Source organism: Scyliorhinus torazame, chromosome 7 (assembly GCF_047496885.1).
Source record: "Scyliorhinus torazame isolate Kashiwa2021f chromosome 7, sScyTor2.1, whole genome shotgun sequence".
NCBI classification, from domain to species: Eukaryota; Metazoa; Chordata; class Chondrichthyes; order Carcharhiniformes; family Scyliorhinidae; genus Scyliorhinus; species Scyliorhinus torazame.
The window spans coordinates 7,312,766-7,334,607 of record NC_092713.1 but is presented as its reverse complement, the minus strand read 5'-3'; the positions used below and the strand labels follow the sequence as shown (position 1 = coordinate 7,334,607).

Sequence of the window (21,842 nt, the reverse complement as noted above, 5' to 3'; positions counted from 1 at the left end):
TTATGGCAAAATAACAAGGCTTTATTTACGAAAAGACTGCATGCAGTATTGGCTGAAACTTGAGGTCAGAGAGCAGTTAGTACCACTACTGATTCCTTCCCAAGTCCGTGCTTTCACAGAATCAGCTCAGTATTTATACATTATCATTATCAAGATTGCGTGACTACAGCTTAGTCAGGAATTCGATCGGAAGTAGAAACGGAAGCAATGTCATAAACCTGCTGACCCGTTGGTCCTCTCGGACTCTTTGTCTCATCCCTCATACCATTATCTTGTCCTTTGATAGAACATTAAAAGGTCGGAGGAGACTCATCCATTACTTATCTTGTCTTATTCATACCGCCCTGGGTTATGACGAGTTAGCCTTATCAGAAATTAGAGGTCAGGCATTTTGGAATAGCTAGATCAGCATTCCTTACAAAGGGCTCTGGTACATTGAAGTGGCTAGGTCAGCTTTTCTTACATTGTATCAACTAGTTGACCAGTCTTCCCATTGACCAGTTTTCCCATTAATTCGTACAACATAACATTCCCTCCTTTTGTCATATCATGACAGCTAGTTAAATAGGGATATCGATTACTCGATTGAAAATGCATTTACACAAGCAACCAAGCAATGCTATCCATAGCATTAGTAGTAGTAGAATGAAGGCCTTAAAGATCCAATCAAATAATCCGTGACCCAACCATCCTAGCCATCCCGGCGGGTTATAGTCATGAAATTCACTGCCAATCTCTTGAATTTGATCAGCCTGTCTCTTAATATGGTCGGCCAGGTTAGTGATATTTTCAGAGCCATCTGGAATATAAGTACAGCACTCCTGACCAACAATAGTGCACGTTCCTCCCTGCGAGGCTAACAGATAATCCAAAGCCAGTCGATTTTGTAATGCCACGGTCCGGACAGCTACTAGCTCAGCTGAGACCTCGGCCAGTGCCTGTCCAGTTTCCCTGGCGTCTGCTGCCGTTACGTTCGCCAGTTGTTCCAATGCTGTGGCCATGTGGATCAGTTTGTTGGCTGCCTTGCCCGTTCCATACAAGGGAAAGGCCATCATGAAGAACTGTTCTGTTTTAGTAATCGTCCTTTTGGCTCGCGAGGGGTAGTGCTTAAGAGTGGGTAGGTGACGCATTTGGGATACGACATATCCCAGGTAACAGGATCCTGCCCAACCAATAGGGAGCCACGGGTATGCTTTAGTGCCGCATATAAAATAGGTTCCATTATAGGCCGTAAAATCATCAGCTAATGTCAACCAGGGAATTGGGGATGTCTGTCCCCATGAACTATTAGAGGTTATATTCCATACCCTGGACCAATCACAGTTAAACATGCCCTTGTTGGATATGCCTGGTACCGGTCCTTGCCAGTCTACTGTAAGGTTGCACCTACTTTGCCCCATTAACTTTCCTTTCCCTGATTTATTAAAACACATGGAACCTTGAACATTATACGAGTGGACAGTGAGGGGGGGTGGAGTCAAGGCATGATTCTAAGCAGGCTGATACGAAGCTGGAAATTTAGTCATGTCATATTTCCATATCTCCCCTGATCCCTGTTTGATTTTGTCGTAAAATCCATTCAACTGTCTCTGCGATATGAAAGGGGAGGGATTGGAGAGGTATTCCTTCCCTCGAATGGATGGGGATGTGAGTGCAAACCCAACACTTGCTTACATTCAATTTTTCAGCATAAAGATATGACATATATAAATAGGTATTAGCATGCAGTTCCCGGGTAGTCCGTTTTTTTTTACTACTGAGTGGCCATTAAGGCTAAATAGTCCAGAGAGTCCAAAAATGATAATGAAGGTCTTCATCCTGTTTTCGCGTCTCGGTTGGAAACTATCTTCTTGCAGTCGGATAGATGTATCCAACTTGAACGTCCTTCAAGCTTGACGGACGTCAGTGTAGTCAGCAGTACTAGGAAAGGTCTGCTCCAGCGTTGTCCTAGTTTCTTTCTGTCCCAGTTCTTTACCAATACGTAGTCTCCGGGTTCGATCACTGGATATCGAGGGACGGTTGTCCCTGCTGTCACTGGGAGATGAGCCTGTTTCACCTGTGAGTGGAGAAACTTCAGAGAAAATGTTAATTGCTTCAAATAGTTCTACATCTGTTCCCCCAGCACATGGAGGTCTACTCCCTCTAGGGGGTTTTCATGGGCATCCCAGCGAGTCCTCATTGGCCGGCCATAGACTATCTCTGCAGCTGACAGTCCGGTCCGCGAATGGGGAGTCACTCACATGTGAAACAGTGCCAAGGGTAATACCTTTAGCCAATTTAACCCAGTTTCTTCAGTCAATTTAGATAATTTTTCTTTTAAAGTCCCGTTGGCTCTTTCCACAATTCCTGCTGCCTGCGGGTGATACGCGCAGTGCAGTTGCTGTTTAATTACGAGTGCTTTGCACAATTCAGTATTGATCCAAGCCACAAAATGTGGTCCATTGTCTGAGCTCACCATTTTGGGTACCCCAAAACAAGGAATAACTTCTGTTAACAACAACTTCACCACCGTATCTGCAGTACAATTCGTGGTGCGGAAGGCTTCAATCCATTTATTAAACACATTAATTATTACTAAACAATATTTATAGCACTGTACTTTTGGTAATTCAATAAAATCAAGCTGTATACAGGCAAAAGGGCCACCTGGCAAGGGAGTGGTTCCTGGAGGGCATTTAATGCCTTTACCCTTATTATGTTCCATGCAAATGACGCATCGATCCAGCCGCGTTTGCGCTGCTGTATTCAAATCTGGATGTCACCAAGTTTTCAGGAGTAGCTGTGCTATTACCTCCTTGCCAAGATGGGTACAAGAATGCAAATAATCAATAAGTACCGGCATGAAAGAATTCTGAATACAAACTTGACCAACTGGAGTAAACCAGAGGTCCCGTGTCAAGGAGTGCGAACATCCCATTGACTTCCATAGTGCGCGCTCAGAATAAGAGGCGTCCCTCTATAAATATTGAACCTCAGTTATCTCTGGCATGCCCTTCGTTCCTAATGCAGGTACCTGATTTAGAGTCTGATTAGCCCCACTGGGAACAATCAAAGAGGCTGATGTAGCCGCAGCTTTAGCAGCTGAATCAGCACGGGCATTCCCTAATTGAACAGGAGTGTCCCCCTTTGTGTGCGCAGCACATTTAATAATTGCCAATTGATGAGGAAGCTGAATAGCATCAAGGAGATTTTTAACCCAAAGAGCGTTTTGAATGGGAGCTCCCGCAGAGGTGAGAAAGCCTCGTTGTTGCCAGAGGCGGCCAAAATCGTGGGTCACGCCAAAGGCATACCTAGAATCGGTGTAAACATTTGCACTTTTATCTGCGGCCAAAATACATGCTCGGTAAGGGCGAATAGCTCGGCTTTTTGTGCAGAGACAGGGGTCTGGAAGGTTGCTGCTTCCCGAACATCAGTGTCTGTTACAACGGCTGTGGGATACCAGTGAGAGAAATGGAGGAACATAGAACATAGAAAATACAGCACAGAACAGGCCCTTCGGCCCACGATGTTGTGCCGAACCTTTGTCCTGGATTAATCATAGATTATCATTGAATTTACAGTGCAGAAGGAGGCCATTCGGCCCTTTGAGTCTGCACCGGCTCTTGGAAAGAGCACCATACCCAAACTCAACACCTCCACCCAACACCAAGGGCAATTTGGACATTAAGGGCAATTTATCATTGGCCAATTCACCTAACCCGCACATCTTTGGACTGTGGGAGGCAACCGGAGCACCCGGAGGAAACCCACGCAGACACGGGGAGGACGTGCAGACTCCGCACAGACAATGACCCAAGCCGGAATCGAACCTGGGACCATGGAGCTGTGAAGCAATTGCGCTATCCACAATGCTACCGTACTGCCCTTAAGAACAAATAAATCTACACTATATCATTTTACCATCATCCATGTACCTATCCAATAGCTGCTAGAAGGTCCCTAATGTTTCCGACTCAACTACTTCCACAGGCAGTGCATTCCATGCCCCCACTACTCTCTGGGTAAAGAACCTACCTCTGATATCCCTCCTATATCTTCCACCTTTCACCTTAAATTTATGTCCCCTTGTAATGCTGTGTTCCACCCGGGGAAAAAGTCTCTGACTGTCTACTCTATCTATTCCCCTGATCATCTTATAAACCTCTATCAAGTCGCCCCTCATCCTTCTCCGCTCTAATGAGAAAAGGCCTAGCACCCTCAACCTTTCCTCGTAAGACCTACTCTCCATTCCAGGCAACATCCTGGTAAATCTTCTTTGCACCTTTTCCAGAGCTTCCACATCCTTCCTAAAATGAGGCGACCAGAACTGTACACAGTACTCCAAATGTGGCCTTACCAAAGTTTTGTACAGCTGCATCATCACCTCACGGCTCTTAAATTCAATCCCTCTGTTAATGAACGCGAGCACACCATAGGCCTTCTTCACAGCTCTATCCACTTGAGTGGCAACTTTCAAAGATGTATGAACATAGACCCCAAGATCTCTCTGCTCCTCCACATTGCTAAGAACTCTACCGTTAACCCTATATTCCGCATTCATATTTGTCCTTCCAAAATGGACAACCTCACACTTTTCAGGGTTAAACTCCATCTGCCACTTCTCAGCCCAGCTCTGCATCCTATCTATGTCTCTTTGCAGCCGACAACAGCCCTCCTTACTATCCACAACTCCACCAATCTTCGTATCGTCTGCAAATTTACTGACCCACCCTTCAACTCCCTCATCCAAGTCATTAATGAAAATCACAAACAGCAGAGGACCCAGAACTGATCCCTGCGGTACACCACTGGTATCTGGGAACCAGGCTGAATATTTGCCATCCACCACCACTCTCTGACTTCTATCGGTTAGCCAGTTCGTTATCCAACTGGCCAAATTTCCCACTATCCCATGCCTCCTTACTTTCTGCATAAGCCTACCATGGGGAACTTTATCAAATGCCTTACTAAAATCTATGTACACTACATCCACTGCTTTACCTTCATCCACATGCTTGGTCACCTCCTCAAAGAATTCAATAAGACTTGTAAGGCAAGACCTACCCCTCACAAATCCGTGCTGACTATCCCTAATCAAGCAGTGTCTTTCCAGATGCTCAGAAATCCTATCCTTCAGTACCCTTTCCATTACTTTGCCTACCACCGAAGTAAGACTAACTGGCCTGTAATTCCCAGGGTTATCCCTAGTTCCTTTTTTGAACAGGGGCACGACATTCGCCACTCTCCAATCCCCTGGTACCACCCCTGTTGACAGTGAGGACGAAAAGATCATTGCCAACGGCTCTGCAATTTCATCTCTTGCTTCCCATAGAATCCTTGGATATATCCCGTCAGGCCCGGGGGACCTGTCTATCCTCAAGTTTTTCAAAATGCCCAACACATCTTCCTTCCTGACAAGTATTTCCTCGAGCTTACCAATCTGTTTCACACTGTCCTCTCCAACAATATCGCCCCTCTCATTTGTAAATACAGAAGAAAAATACTCATTCAAGACCTCTCCTATCTCTTCAGACTCAATACACAATCTCCCGCTACTGTCCTTGATCGGACCTACCCTCGCTCTAGTCATTCTCATATTTCTCACATATGTGTAAAAGGCCTTGGGGTTTTCCTTGATCCTACCCGCCAAAGATTGTTCATGCCCTCTCTTAGCTCTCCTAATCCCTTTCTTCAGTTCCCTCCTGGCTATCTTGTATCCCTCCAATGCCCTGTCTGAACCTTGTTTCCTCAGCCTTACATAAGTCACCTTTTTCCTCTTAACAAGACATTCAACCTCTCTTGTCAACCATGGTTCTCTCACTCGACCATCTCTTCCCTGCCTGACAGGGACATACATATCAAGGACACGTAGCACCTGTTCCTTGAACAAGTTCCACATTTCACTTGTGTCCTTCCCTGCCAGCCTATGTTCCCAACTTATGCACTTCAATTCTTGTCTGACAACATCGTATTTACCCTTCCCCCAATTGTAAACCTTGCCCTGTTGCACGTACCTATCCCTCTCCATTACTAAAGTGAAAGTCACAGAATTGTGGTCACTATCTCCAAAATGCTCCCCCACTAACAAATCTATCACTTGCCCTGGTTCATTACCCAGTACTAAATCCAATATTGCCCCTCCTCTGGTCGGACAATCTACATACTGTGTTAGAAAAGCTTCCTGGACACACTGCACAAACACCACCCCATCCAAACTATTTGATCTAAAGAGTTTCCACTCAATATTTGGGAAGTTAAAGTCGCCCATGACTACTACCCTATGACTTCTGCACCTTTCCAAAATCTGTTTCCCAATCTGTTCCTCCACATCTCTGTTACTATTGGGGGGCCTATAGAAAACTCCTAACAAGGTGACTGCTCCTTTCCTATTTCTGACTTCAACCCATACTACCTCAATAGGGTGATACTCCTCGAACTGCCTTTCTGCAGCTGTTATACTATCTCTAATTAATAATGCCACCCCCCCACCTCTTTTACCACCCTCCCTAATCTTATTGAAACATCTATAACCAGGGACCTCCAACAACCATTTCTGCCCCTCTTCTATCCAAGTTTCCGTGATGGCCACCACATCGTAGTCCCAAGTACCGATCCATGCCTTAAGTTCACCCACCTTATTCCTGATGCTTCTTGCGTTGAAGTATACACACTTCAACCCATCTCCGTGCCTGCAAATACTCTCCTTTGTCAGTGTTCCCTTCCCCACTGCCTCATTACATGCTTTGGTGTCCTGAATATCGGCTACAAATTGCTGGACTACAAATCCGGTTCCCATTCCCCTGCCAAATTAGTTTAAACCCTCCCGAAGAGTACTAGCAAACCTCCCTCCCAGGATATTGGTGCCCCTCTGGTTCAGATGCAACCCGTCCTGCTTGTACAGGTCCCACCTTCCCCAGAATGCGCTCCAATTATCCAAATACCTGAAGCCCTCCCTCCTACACCATTCCTGCAGCCACGTGTTCAACTGCACTCTCTCCCTATTCCTAGCCTCGCTATCACGTGGCACCGGCAACAAACCAGAGATGACAACTCTGTCTGTCCTGGCTTTCAACTTCCAGCCTAACTCCCTAAACTTGTTTATTACCTCCACACCCCTTTTCTACCTATGTCGTTGGTACCAATGTGCACCACGACTTCTGGCTGCTCCCCCTCCCCCTTAAGGATCCTGAAGACACGATCTGAGACATCCCTGGCCCTGGCACCCGGGAGGCAACATACCTTCCGGGAGTCTCGCTCGCGACCACAGAATCTCTTATCTATTCCCCTAACCATTGAATCTCCTACAACTATTGCTTTTCTATTCTCCCCCCTTCCCTTCTGAGCCCCAGAGCCAGACTCAGTGCCAGAGACCTGGCCGCTAGGGCCTTCCCCCGGTAGGTCATCCCCCCCAACAGCATCCAAAACGGTATACTTGTTTTGAAGGGGAACGGCCACGAGGGATCCCTGCACTGTCTGCCTGTTTGTTTTTTTCCCCCTGACTGTAACCCAGCTATTCTTGTCCTGTACCTTGGGTGTGGTTACCTCCCTGTAACTCTTCTCAATCACCCCCTCTGCCTCCCGGATGATCCGAAGTTCATCCAGCTTCAGCTCCAGTTCCCTGACACGGTCTTTGAGGAGCTGAAGTTGGGTGCACTTCCTGCAGGTATAGTCAGTGGGGACACCGGTGGTATCCCTCACCACCCACATCCTACAGGAGGAGCATGTTACTGGCCTAGCCTCCATCCCCTCTTACCTTAAAGAATATAGCTGCTGTGTGGACTAACTAGATCTCCGCCCTCCGACTCTGCTCCCAGTCAGCTACACTTCCTGTGAACTCCTGGCTCTCTTCGCACTCTTTGCGGAAATGTCGGAAACAAAATGAAAGGAGCACCTTACTCCCTCCTCACCTTACTCCCTCGGTCACCAAACTCTCACTATCGCACTCAAAAAGCACCAAATTCAGCACTCCCTCAGTCACCAAACTCTCACTATCGCACTCAAAAAGCACTCAAACTGCCATCAACATAAGAAATGAGATCTGGATTTTCAATAGGCCGCTCCGTTAAATCCGGGCGAGGCGCAGTAAGGATTCCTAAGCAAACAATCGTGTGGTGGGTCAGCAAGGTTATTGGGGGGCTGCTCGAGGAGCACAGCAGAATTTAAGGTAGAACAGTAATGAAAAGAACGGTAAGGGTTCTGCAATAGTGAAACCTCATAGCGGCTCAAGCGAGCTTGAGTCAGGTGCTGGGTTTGCTGAGACGTTAGGAGAGCCACAATAGAGTGCGAGATATGCACTTGTACTGGCTGGTGAAGGGTCAGATTAGAGGCCGCCTGCGCTAACAAATGGACAGCCGTCAGAATCTGGGTGCAGGGAGGTAGACCGCAAGCTACAGGATCCAATTTCGTAGAATAGTCGGCGACCGGGCGACGCCGGTCATCGTTCTCACAACACCAGTGGCACATTCATCAAGAACATTAATGTACACCTGAAAGGGTCTGTCATACATAGGTCGTCCTAGCGCTGGGGCGGTAGCCAGGGCGTTTTTGAGAGTAACAAAAGATTGCTTTGCCGAGTCGGGTAGTTCAAACTTAAGAGGAGCATTTTGAGAGGAGTACGGAGTTAATTCTTTAGCATGGACAGTAACATTCGGAATCCATTGTCTGCAAATGTTCACCAATCCAAAAAAAGCTCACACCTGCTTGGGCGAGGGAGGAAATGGGGTCTGTAATATAGGATTAATACGTTCCTGAATAAGGGAGCGATCAGTAGCACTTATTAGGATACCCAAAAATTTGACCTGTCGTTGGCCTTTATGAACTTTAGCGGGCGGGATCACATATCCCCACGAATGGAGACGGATGAGCAGGTAAACGGTGTCACGCTGGTTAGCGTTGAAGTCAGGCTGGCAAGGAGTAAATCATCAACATATTGGATGCTTGTGGAGCCACCAGGAGTTGATGATGTCGCTAACTTGTGAGAAAAGGGTTGGAGAATGAATGAAGCTCTGTGGGAGCCTAGTCCAAGTGTACTGGTTGCCCTTAAATGTAAAGGCAAACAAATACTGTGATTCAGGGGCGAGGGGTATCGCAAAAAAGGCATGTTGTAAATCAACAAGGGTGAAAACAGTCGCTTCCGGTGGGACATTACTAAGGATTGTCGCCGGGTTTGGGACAATAGGATGTAATGGTTCTACTATCTGATTAATACGTTGGAGGTCTTGAACCAAACACCATTCGGATGGTCTTCCTATCTTAGGAACTGGAAGAATCGGGGTGTTACAGGGCGATTGGCATGGTATCAAAATTCCCTGTTGAAGGAACAATTGAATTATGACCGAGACTCCTTCTTCAGCCTCGGGGCGTAAAGGGTACTGTGAAAGGGAGGGCAAGGGCATCTCAGGCTTGACTTTAATAACGACGGGAGGTACATTAGTGAGACCAACTTCGTGTTTGGATGCGGCCCATAAATCTGCGGGGACTCCCGAAATCAGAGACTGGACTGGTCGATGGTGGTGCAATGTACCATTGAGACAAAATTGTTGTGGAAAATATTCTAAAGTGCCTTCGGGAAAGGTTTGTCGTCCAGTAAAGAAAGGATCAGCTTGTCCTCGTAGTGCAGCTGCCAGAAATCCCAAGGACTCAGCACTATAGCCTTCGTTGACAGTAAGGGTCACGTGGGGTGACATGAGTCCTGACTGACGCCAGAGGCCGTGGGGTAAATCGACAAGAAAGGCAGACCCTTCTTTTCCCTCAGCGAGGCCAACAAAGGAAACGGATTGTAGGGAACCGAGGGCGTCTTGGTAAATGCTCTCCAATTCAGGCGAGCATCCCGTATGATCGTAGCAAAGAGTTACATGTGGAGAAGGAATATCCAAGGGAGGTAAAAAAAGTGGGAGGGATCAAAATCAACCGACCACCATTGTGGAGTAGTGAAAAGGGGAAAATTTCGAAGCTGGGCCTGCGGGATAGGTGAGATAGTAATGCCGCTATCAAGGCAAACAATTTCCACCTGCAAGGGACACAGCAAGTCACGTCCGGCCAGGTTGACACCGAGGACGCGGGTAACTGTGAAAGGGATGCAACATTCCCGGCCCTCAAATTGAACAGAGAGCGGCTTCGTAAGCGGATAAACAGCACCTTCCCCCATGAAACCAGCAAGTTCCACATGCTTATCAGAAAGGGGAAATCTATGCTTCTGAATTAATGTTCAGTCTAACGTAGAATGAGTCACGCCGGTGTCAATCAGAAAGGGGATAGGCACGCCCTCTATGTAAATCGTAGCGGTGGGCTCGTCAGAGTGGTCTGTCGAGAGGACCGGAAAGTTCGATCTGGCTAGTCAGTAGGGGTTAGAGGTAGTGAAGGGTGTCTGCCGACGGGGTTGAAATCTACCTTGTCGTCGGGGTGCTGGACAATCCCTAGCGTAGTGGCCTGTATGTTGACAGTTGAAGCAAGTAACATTATATTTGGCAGGAGGACGACGCGGAGGAGCGCTGTCGAAATCCTCCGTGTGTGGAGTGAAGGGGTAAGAAGCCTGTGGGCGGTAACCAAATTCAGGAGGGTCCGTGCAACCTGGGCGATAGTAACGTGAATCTGTCTGAGAGTTCTGACCTTTAGGAGCTCTTCTTTGAGAGGGACGTTGGACGAATTCAGATTTAATTCTAGGCGAAGTGTCTTTGTAACAGGTCTCACGGTTGCGGCCATTGCTCCAATAATAAGACACAGTACGTTTCATTTGAGATTTAGAATTGTCAGACCAGTCCATGTTGTTAGTTTTAATACTGGATGCTACGCAGTCAGACAAAACCTGCATCAGTGGTGCATTGAATTGGGGAGACTGTGTTCCTGCATTGAAAGCAATGTCCCCGGAGTAAAGAGTGTACACGCCACGAAAGCGGTCGAAAAATTCTGGACCATCTTCCTTAGAAGTGGGGTTACATTCATGGAGTTTGGCGATGTCAACGGGCTTACGGAGAGCCCGTTTCAGTGCTGGGAACATTAAAGTGCGCGGATCGTCCTCCGTTCGGTGTGCGGCACTGAAGGACGTCCACGTGTCCCCATGAAGTCCCAATTCATTTTTCCACCTTTCCCCTATCTCTGGGGGAAGTGATGAATAAATCAGTGAATATTGTATTGATCCCGTGCGGTCACACCGTACATAGTCGCAGTTCTCCTCAAAAACTCAGTGAACCCTTCTGGGTCACCTTTCCAGGAGGGACATTGGCCATGATCAAACATAGTTCCTGAGGTTTAAATGCCTGCCACACCTCAATGAATGGGTCGTCATTATCACCAGCGTGGGGGTTTATAACACTCCTGATGGGATAATTTGCGGGGGGGAGGTGGCGGCGGAAAATCTTCCTACTCCTAACGTTGGAGTGATAAATCAAGAAGAGCCTGATTGACAGAGGTGAAGGGTTGTTCCATATTCAGGGATTGCGTTTGTGATCGAGTGCGGGATGCGACAGGAGAAGTTGCAGCGGGAATTTCATTGGCAGCGGGACCATAAGGGGGAGGCTGGACTCGGGACGGTGGCAAAGATGCAGCGGGGAGCGCTGGATAAAGGGAGGGTCTATGGGTCGATTCCTCCTCTTCCTCCGTATCGCCCGAGAAGGGAAACATCAGCATGCCAGGGCAACTGGGAGGATCCTCCTTTCGGTTAATCTGATGGGATAGCCCTACCTGTCTATTGCTTGGAGATTTCTTATTACTTTAAAGTTTCCCAATTCTTTGATTTACCGTCCACACACTCAGCAATCCCTTCTTTATGGGCGTTATCCCTCCAACTTATTAATAGTGATCGTTCGTGGTGCCTAGTCAACTCTTTTTTCCATTGTGAAATTTAAGTTTTCCATTTGGAACCAACATTTCGTTTTGACCAAATAGTTTTTTCAGCTGCAGTGCGATTTTCCAAGTTCCATGTGCCACCTAGTGGCCAAATATCTTTACCCAATTTGATGTTCAGTGCAGCAGATAATCTTCGGAAATTACGTTCTTGAGAAGGGGTCTCAGAACACATAAAAAATAGAGAGGAATTGCCCCCTGTTTTGTCTAAACTCTGTCCCATAATGTCAGTAAACTGTGCCCCTGGCAACAAAAAATGTTCAAAAAATCCCTGGTACCAAATCAAATCACAGGGTCACTGACCCAAACTTAAGCCTGTGTAACAAGAGGTCCCTGACCTAAGGCTAACCACAATAGGGGTCCCTGACCTTAAGTACCCTACTAACAGTCCAATTTAGATTCGAGCACCGTCACCTGTTAATTACTTCCGTCAGGGATGAGGGGTCGAACCACCGATCCGAGAGAGAGAGAGAGAGAGAGACCAAGGTGAATCTTACCTTGTGCCGGCGCCGTCTCTTCCCTCCGGGTCGTGGCTCGATCATTTCTTCAGTACCCCACAGAATTCACTCAGGGTATTGGTAGCTGCTTGCTTGCGCCAAATGTAGAAGTCAATAATTCCCTGCTTCTGGACTGTAGTAGAAAGATTCAACAATGCTCGTTATGGCAAAATAATAAGGCTTCATTTACGAAAAGACTGCATGCAGTAGTGGCTGAAACTTGAGGTCAGAGAGCAGTTAGTACCACTGCTGATTCCTTCCCAAGTCCGCGCTTTCACAGAGAATCAGCTCAGTATTTATACATTATCATTATCAAGATTGCGTGACTACAGCTTAGTCAGGAATTCGATCGGAAGTAGAAACGGAAGCAATGTCATAAACCTGCTGACCTGTTGATCCTCTCGGACTCTTTGTCTCATCCCTCATATCATTATCTTGTCCTTTGATAGAATATTAAAAGGTCGGAGGAAACTCATCCATTCCTTATCTTGTCTTATTCATACCACCCTGGGTTATGACGAGTTAGCCTTATCAGAAATTACAGAGGTCAGGCATTTTGGAATAGCTAGATTAGCATACCTTACAAAGGGCTCTGGTACATTGAAGTGGCTAGGTCAGCTTTTCTTACATTGTATCAACTAGTTGACCAGTCTTCCCATTGACCAGTTTTCCCATCATGCCATTACTTTATTCGTACAACATCACACCCTGAGACGCCCCATCTTCCCCGTCCCCCCGAGTCACCCCCATCTCCCTGAGATGCCCCGTCCCACCGAGTCACCCCCGTCTCCCCGAGTCATCCCCGGCTCTCCGAGCCTTCCCCGTCTCCCCAAGACGCCCCATCTCCTCAAGACGCCCTGTCTCCCTGAGTCTCCCCGAGTCGCCCCGTCTCCCCGAGACGCCCCGTCACCCCGAGTCACCCCATCTCCCCGAGACGCCCCATCTCCCCCAGACGCCCCGTCTCCCCGAGGCTCCCCGTCTCCCCGAGGCTCCCGTCTGCCCGAGACGCCCGTCTCCCCGAGTCTACCCCGTCTCCCCCATCTCCCCGAGTCTCCCCTGTCTCCCCGAATCTTCCCCATCTCCCCGAAACGCCCCGTCTCTTCGAATCTTCCCCGTCTCCCCGAATCGTCCCCGCTTCCTCAAGACGCCCCGGCTCCCCGAGGCTTCCCGTCTCCCCGTGACGTCCCTTCTCCCCGTCTCCCCGAGAGGCCCCGTCTCCCCAAGACGCCCCGTCTTCCCGAGGCTTCCCGTCTCCCCGTGACCTCCCTTCTCCCCATCTCCCCGAGACGCCCCACCTCCTCAAGACGGCCCGGCTCCCTGAGGCTCCCCGTCTCCCCGAGGCACCCCGCCTCCCCATCTCCCTGAATATTGACCACAATTCCATTACGTTTACTTTAGTGATGGAAAGGGATAGGTATATACCGCAGGGCAAGAGTTATATCTGGGGGAAAGGCAATTATGATGCGATGAGGCAAGACTTAGGATGCATCGGATGGAGAGGAAAACTGCAGGGGATGGGTACAATGGAAATGTGGAGCTTATTCAAGGAACAGCTACTGCGTGTCCTTGATAAGAATGTACCTGTCAGGCAGGGAGGAAGTGGTCGAGCAAGGGAACCGTGGTTTACTAAAGCAGTCGAAATACTTGTCAAGAGGAAGGAGGAGGCTTATGTAAAGATGAGACATGAAGGTTCAGTTAGGGCGCTCGAGAGTTACAAGTTAGCTAGGAAGGACCTAAAGAGAGAGCTAAGAAGAGCCAGGAGGGGACATGAGAAGTCTTTGGCAGGTAGGATCAAGGATAACCCTAAAGCTTTCTATAGATATGTCAGGAATAAAAGAATGACTTGGGTAAGAGTAAGGCCAGTCAAGGACAGTAGTGGGAAGTTGTGCTTGGAGTCCGAGGAGATAGGAAAGGTGCTAAATGAATATTTTTCGTCAGTATTCACACAGGAAAAAGACAATGTTGTCGAGGAGAATACTGAGATTCAGGCTACTAGACTAGAAGGGCTTGAGGTTCATAAGGAGGAGGTGTTAGCAATTCTGGAAAGTGTGAAAATAGATAAGTCCCCTGGGCCGGATGGGATTTATCCTAGGATTCTCTGGGAAGCTAGGGAGGAGATTGCTGAGCCTTTGGCTTTGATCTTTAAGTCATCTTTGTCTACAGGAATAGTACCAGAAGACTGGAGGATAGCAAATGTTGTCCCCTTGTTCAAGAAGGGGAGTAGAGACAACCCCGGTAACTATAGACCAGTGAGCCTTACTTCTGTTGTGGGCAAATTCTTGGAAAGGTTTATAAGAGATAGGATGTATAATCATCTGGAAAGGAATAATTTGATTAGAGATAGTCAACACGGTTTTGTTAAGGGTAGGTCGTACCTCACAAACCTTATTGAGTTCTTTGAGAAGGTGACCAAACAGATGGATGAGGGTAAAGCAGTTGATGTGGTGTATATGGATTTCAGTAAAGCGTTTGATAAGGTTCCCCACGGTAGGCTACTGCAGAAAATACAGAGGCATGGGATTCAGGGTGATTTAGCAGTTTGGATCAGAAATTGGCTAGCTGGAAGAAGACAAAGGGTGGTGGTTGATGGGAAATGTTCAGACTGGAGTCCAGTTACTAGTGGTGTACCACAAGGATCTGTTTTGGGGCCATTGCTGTTTGTCATTTTTATAAATGACCTGGAGGAGGGCGTAGAAGGATGGATGAGTAAATTTGCAGATGACACTAAAGTCGGTGGAGTTGTGGACAGTGTGGAAGGATGTTACAAGTTACAGAGGGACATAGATAAGCTGCAGCGCTGGGCTGAGAGGTGGCAAATGGAGTTAATGCAGAAAAGTGTGAGGTGATTCATTTTGGAAGGAGTAACAGGAAGGCAGAGTACTGGGCTAATGGTAAGATTCTTGGCAGTGTGGATGAGCAGAGAGATCTCGGTGTCCATGTACATAGATCCCTGAAAGTTGCCACCCAGGTTGAGAGGGTTGTTAAGAAGGCGTACGGTGTGTTAGCTTTTATTGGTAGAGGGATTGAGTTTCGGAACCATGAGGTCATGTTGCAGCTGTACAAAACTCTGGTGCGGCCGCATTTGGAGTATTGCGTGCAATTCTGGTTGCCGCATTATAGGAAGAATGTGGAAGCATTGGAAAGGGTTCAGAGGAGATTCACCAGAATGTTGCCTGGTATGGAGGGAAGATCTTATGAGGAATGGCTGAGGGACTTGAGGCTGTTTTCGTTAGAGAGAAGAAGGTTAAGAGGTGACTTAATTGAGGCATACAAGATGATCAGAGGATTGGATAGGGTGGACAGTGAGAGCCTTTTTCCTCGGATGGTGATGTCTAGCTCGAGGGGACATAGCTTTAAATTGAGGGGAGATAGATATAGGACAGATGTCAGAGGTAGGTTCTTTACTCAGAGAGTTGTAAGGGTGTGGAATGCCCTGCCTGCAACAGTAGTGGACTCGCCAACACTAAGGGCATTCGAATGGTCATTGGATAGACATATGGACGATAAGGGAATAGAGTAGATGGGCTTTAGAGTGGTTTCACAGGTCGGCGCAACATCGAGGGCCGAAGGGCCTGTACTGCGCTGTAATGTTCTATGTCCTATGTTCCCTGTCTCCCCGAGACGCCACAAGGCTCCCCGTCTCCCCGAGACGCCCCATCTCCCCGAGGCTCCCCGTCTCCTCGAGTCTCCCCGTGACGCCCCATCTCCCCGAGGCTCCCCGTCTCCCCGAGTCTCCCCCGTCTCCCCGAGTCTCCCCCAATTCCCCGAGTCTCCCCCATTGCCCCAGGTCTCCCCGAATCTTCCCCATCTCCCCGAATCGTCTGATCTCCCCGAGACGTCCCGTCTCCCCGAATCTTCCCCGCCTCCTCGAGATGTCCCTTCTCCCCGAGATGCCCCGTCTCCCCGAAGTTCCCCGAGACACCCCAACTCCCCGAGGCGCCCCGTCTCCCAGATTCTCCCCAGTCTGCCCGGTCTCCCCGAGACACCCCGTCTCCCCGAATCTCCCCCGTCTCCCCGCGGCACCCCGTCTCCTCGAGACTCCCCGAGATGCCCCATCTCCCCGAGGCTCCCCGTCTCCCCGAGACGCCCCCTCCCCCCGAGACGCCCCGTCCCCCGAGACGCCCCGTCTCCCCGGGATGCCCCGTCTCCCCGTGACGCCCCGTCTCCCCGAGGCACCCCGTCTCCCCGAGTCTCCCCGTCTCCCCGAGACGCTCCTTCTCCCCATCTCCCCGAGATGCCCCATCTCCCCGAATCTTCCCCGTCTGCCCAAGACGCCCCATCTCCCCAAGGCTCCCCGTCTCGCCGAGTCTCCCCCGTCTCCCCGAATCTTCCCTGTCTCACCAAGACGCCCCATCTCCCCAAGGCTCCCCATCTCCCCGTGATGCCCCGTCTCCCCGAATCTCCCCGAATCTTCCCCGTCTCCCCGAGCTGCCCCGTCTCCCCAAGGCTCCCCATCTCCCTGATCACCCCGTCTCCCCGGGTCTCGGCCGTCTCCCCGAGGCTCCCCGTCTTCTCGAGTCTCCCCAAGACGCCCCGTCTTCCTGAGGCTCCCCGTCTCCTCGAGTATCCCCGAGACACCCTGTCTCACGAAGGCTCCCCGTCTCCCCAAGACACCCCGTCTCCCCGAGTCTCCCCGGTCTCCCCGAGATGCCCCGTTCCCCCGAGACACCCTGTCTCCCCGAATCTCTCCCGTCTCCCTGAATCTTCCCCATCTCCTCGAGACGCCCCATCTCCCAAGGCTCCCCATCTCCCTGATCACCCCGTCTCCCCGTGTCTCGGCCGTCTCCCCGAGGCTCCCCGTCTTCTCGAGTCTCCCCGAGACACCCCGTCTCCCCGAGTCTCCCCGGTCTCCCCGAGTCTCCCCGGTCTCCCTGAGTCTCCCCGAGATGCCCCATCTCCCCGAGACACCCCGTCTCCCCGAGTCTCCCCGGTCTCCCTGAGTCTCCCCGGTCTCCCCGAGATGCCCCGTCTCCCCAAGGCTCCCCGTCTCCCCGGGTCTCCCCGGTCTCCCCTAGTCTCCCCGGTCTCCTCGAGTCTCCCCGGTCTCCCCAAGGCTCCCCGTCTCCCCGAGACGCCCCATCTCCCCAAGGCTCCCCATCTCCCTAATCACCCCGTCTCCCCAAGTCTCGGCCGTCTCCCCAAGGCTCCCTGTCTTCTTGAGCCTCCCCGAGACGCCCCGAGGAGACGCCATCTACCACCGCCAGGTCATCTTTAATGTTATAGAATTGAGGGCATTGGCCCTTGAGCCACCCGTCTGTCAGGTGGCGCATGACACGTTGGAACAGGGGATTGGTGGCCGTCTCACGACAAATCTGGATGAGTCGTTCGTCCGTGGCGGGCAGATTGGATGCGGCGAATGCCACCTGAGCATCAATTTGGCACACGGAGCCCGCTGGGTCGCAGGGTGTGGTGGCAGATCGGGAGAGTGCATCAGCGACGATGAGCTCCTTACCCGGGGTGTAGCCGAGTTCGAAGTCGTACCGCCTGAGTTTAAGGAGAATGCGCTGCAGGCGCGGCGTCATGTCGTTAAGGTCTATTTGAATGATATTGACCAGTGGCCTGTGGTCTGTCTCGACTGTGAACTTTGGGAGTCCATAGACATAGTCATGGAATTTGACGACTCCGGTAAGAAGGCCCAGGCACTCTTTTTCAATTTGCGCATCGCTCTGTTCGGTGGGCGTCATTGCACGTGACGTGTATGCGACAGGAGCCCATGAGGAGGCGTCGTCATGTTGAAGGAGCGCTGCTCCAATGCCGGACTGACTGGCATCCGTGGAGATCTTTGTTTCTTTGGCCGGATCGAAAAATGCCAACACCGGGGCCTTGGTCAGCTTCACCCTGAGTTCCCGCCATTCCTGTTCGTGGGCGGGGAGCCATTGGAACTCGGTCGTCTTCTTAACCAGGTTCCTGAGAGCCGTGGCGTGGGAGGCGAGGTTAGGGATGAATTTCCCCAGGAAATTGACCATGCCCAGGAAGCGGAGGACCGCCTTCTTGTCCTCCGGTGTCTTCATGGCCTTAATGGCAGATACCTGGTCAGCATCCGGCTGCACACCAAACCGTGAAATGTGGTCTCCGAGGAATTTAAGTTCTGTTTGACCAAAGGAGCATTTGGCCCTGTTGAGGCGGAGGCCATGCTCATGGGTTCGTCGGAAGACGCGTTGGAGGCGATCAGTGTCCTCCTGCGGGGTGGTAGGCCAGATGATGATGTCGTCCACATATACGCGATCCCCTTCGATACCTTCCATCATCTGCTCCATTATTCTGTGGAACACTTCCGATGCAGAGATGATGCCAAACGGCATCCGGTTGTAGCAATAACGGCCAAATGGGGTGTTAAATGTGCAGAGCTTCCGACTGGAAGCGTCGAGTTGGATCTGCCAGAACCCCTTGGATGCGTCTAGCTTGGTGAAAATTTGGCGCGAGCCACCTCGCAAGTGAGTTCTTCGCGCTTTGGAATGGGATAGTGTTCTCTCATAATATTGCGGTTGAGGTCCTTGGGATCAATACATTTGTGTAATTCGCCAGATGGTTTTTTCACGCACACCATAGAGCTGACCCAGTCAGTCGGTTCTGTAACTTTCAAAAATGTGCCCTGGTCCTGGAGGTCCTGCAGCTGCTGCTTGAGGCGGTCCTTGAGGGGTGCTGGTACCCTGCGAGGTGCGTGCACCACAGGCGTGGCATTTGGTTTTAACAAGATTTTATAAGTGTATGGGAGTGTGCCCATGCCCTCGATACACCGTGGTATCGGGTGATGATGGCGTTCAGCTGAGTCCGAAAGTCAGCGTCCTGAGATGTGGAAGCGTCAGCGGGTGACAGGGAGTGAACCCTTTGGACAAGGTTTAGAGGTTTGCACGCCTGAACACCAAGCAGGGAGGCTTTAGTGGATCCCACTATTTCGAATGGCAGGTTAGCCTTTAATGACCGGTGCGACACTTCAAGTTGGCAAGAGCCACTGGCAGCAATGGCATTACCATTATAATCCAGAAGCTGGCAGGCGGATGGTAGGCTTGACATGGAGGCTTTCGAGGTCAGACTGCGCAATGAGGTTGGCTGAAGCGCCGGTGTCCAGGCGGAATCGGATGCGGGATCGGTTGACCGTGACAGTGGCACACCACTCGTCGTCCGGATCAATGCGGAATATTGGGAGAGACTTGGCTTTTGTCTTCTGGAGCATCTTGTGTTTGGTGATGATGCCCACCCGAAATGGTGCTTTAGGGTCCTCGGTGTCAAGGTCCGGAATCAAGTCGGAGTCGGAATCGGTGACCGGTGGCTGGATGGTTCGGACATACCTGCGTGGCTGGTTGGAGCGACGAGAGGTAGTAGGTTGAGCAGACCTGCATAGGGCTGCATAGTGGCCAAGTTGCCACATTGGAGACAGCGTCGGGATTTTGCAGGACATTGCCGCTTTAAGTGGGCGGAGCCACAGTTGCCGCACGTCGTGATGTCAGAATGTTCGGTACGCCACCACGCATGCGCGGTGCGGTCGTACGTAGTGCGCGCATGCGCATGGTGGTCTTTGGCCTCGCCGTCCCCTCGGTCAGTGCGCACATGCACGGGAGCCCGTGAAATGGCCGCCCTCATCCAGGCTTAGGCCCTAAAGTAGTTTAATGGCTTGCACCCGCTCTGCCTCGTGGGGACCGTGCCACGCCAGTTCAGCCACTTGAATGTGCGAGTATCGGTTAGTGGCGTGTTCATGCAGAACGCAGGTCTCGATGGCTATCGCAAGCGTGAGCTGTTTAACTTCGAGGAGCTGCTGGCGTAGGGGGTCCGATTGCACACCGAAAACGATCTGGTCACGGATCATCGAGTCGGAGGTGGAGCCGTAATTACAGGACTGCGCGAGGATGCGAAGGTGGGTGAGGAAAGATTGAAAAGGTTCATCCTTACCCTGCAGACGCTGTTGAAAGACGTAGCGCTCAAAACTTTCATTTACCTCGATGTCACAGTGACTGTCGAATTTGAGCAGGACTGTCTTGAACTTGGACTTGTCGTCACCTCCAGCGAAAGTGAGAGAGTTGAAGATATGGATGGCGTGGTCCCCGGCCGTGGAAAGGAAGAGAGCAATCTTCCTGGCGTCTGAAGCAGCTTCCAGGTCTGTAGCTTCGAGGTTCAGCTGGAATCGTTGTTTAAAGATTTTCCAGTTCGCACAGAGGTTGCCGGTGATGCGGAGCGGCGGGGGGGGGCCGACGCTGTCCATACTACCGGATGGCTGATTGCTGGTCGAAGGCAGATCACTTGAAGGTAGGTCTATTAAACTCTAACATCACATACTGGTACCATGATGTGTTGGGTACTCTGGATCTGTGGCGACTGCGTTTACCTTAGCAGTAACATGGACAGGCTACCAACACTTGTAATAGTACAACTCTATTTTATTTAACTAAGAGCTGTTAAACATACTTGCACTGTGGGTCGACACTATGTTAGATTGACTGAAGACCTATGCCTAACCTAACCAGCCTATACTGCTAGCACATGGTGGATGTTTGTGCTACTGACTGCGGGCTCTGTCTGTCTCAGAGGCTGCAACCCGAATGAGCGGGGAAACTAGTGCCCTCTGCCTTTATAGTGACCGTGCCCTAACTGGTGATTGGCTGCTGTGTTGTGTGTGTTGATTGGTCTTGCAGTGTGTCAGTCAGTGTGTGTCTCTGCACCATCATACACTGATGTGTATATTATGACATGCCCCACAAGAGAGAGAGAAAGAGGGACCACTGTTTATTACTGACCAGTAGCCTCTCTTGAGTGAGCGTGTTCGAAGCGCTCAGAACCCCTTTTCTGGTCCTTGACTGCGGGATTATGTCCTGGCAATTATTGTGACTTGACCCGAGCGGGCATTGAAAGGAAGGTGAGAACCACAATAATGGTGGTTTTAAAATATTTGATTTATTCAAGAGAAATGGAGTCTTCTGCAACTCAGACTAACCCACACACACAAACACCAATTATCAAATATTATGTGTAAAATAGGAGACTAAACAGCACATCGAAGAACCCTTACTTTAAACAGTTTTAGCAATGTTTTACAGGAGGTTATATATATATCGTCCCTTACCACCCCTCCTCAACAAGCCCAGCCTAATTGGGGGTTTCTGTAAGCTGACAAAATATACTCACCACTTCCTAGCTGAATGGGTCTGTTTAAAAACACACAAAATCTTCAGGCTCCCCTCTGGCTTCTTGGGTCCCAGTTCGTTACATCTGTCTCTGCACATGGTTCGTGGAGACTTGCTTCTCCTGTTGAGCCCGTAGTTCTACCTTGTGGTGGCCGCTTCGTAGGTTTTTAGTTTCTTCTTCTTGGTTTACAAATCTCCTCCAGCCCAAATTTCTGTGCCAAACTTCTCAATTAGAAATTCTGGGTAACCAACCCAAGATCTCTCCCCCTCACTTGTCTGTGTCCTGTATCTTTAAGCACGCATGTTTCAAAGGAGCCGGCTGGCTCCTCCCACTGATTTATTTCAAAGACAAAAGGCGCACTAATTACCCCCAGGAAGAAGGTAACCTGATCAGTTTCTTCACAATAGC

The 21,842-nt window shown here is 50.1% G+C and overlaps 1 long non-coding RNA gene across 2 annotated transcripts; it reads right to left on the bottom strand.

Annotated features, from left to right (window-relative positions):
* On the bottom strand, positions 1-21,704 carry LOC140426014 (uncharacterized). 2 transcript variants are annotated; one of them, XR_011948107.1, is made up of 3 exons: positions 21,435-21,704; positions 12,318-12,450; positions 1-2,071 (listed from the first exon to the last, which is right to left on the bottom strand). It is a non-coding gene; the product is annotated as an uncharacterized lncRNA (long non-coding RNA). The 2 variants fall into 2 exon arrangements; XR_011948108.1 differs by having other exon boundaries at positions 1-2,056.
* Between the last annotated feature and the right edge of the window lie 138 nt (positions 21,705-21,842).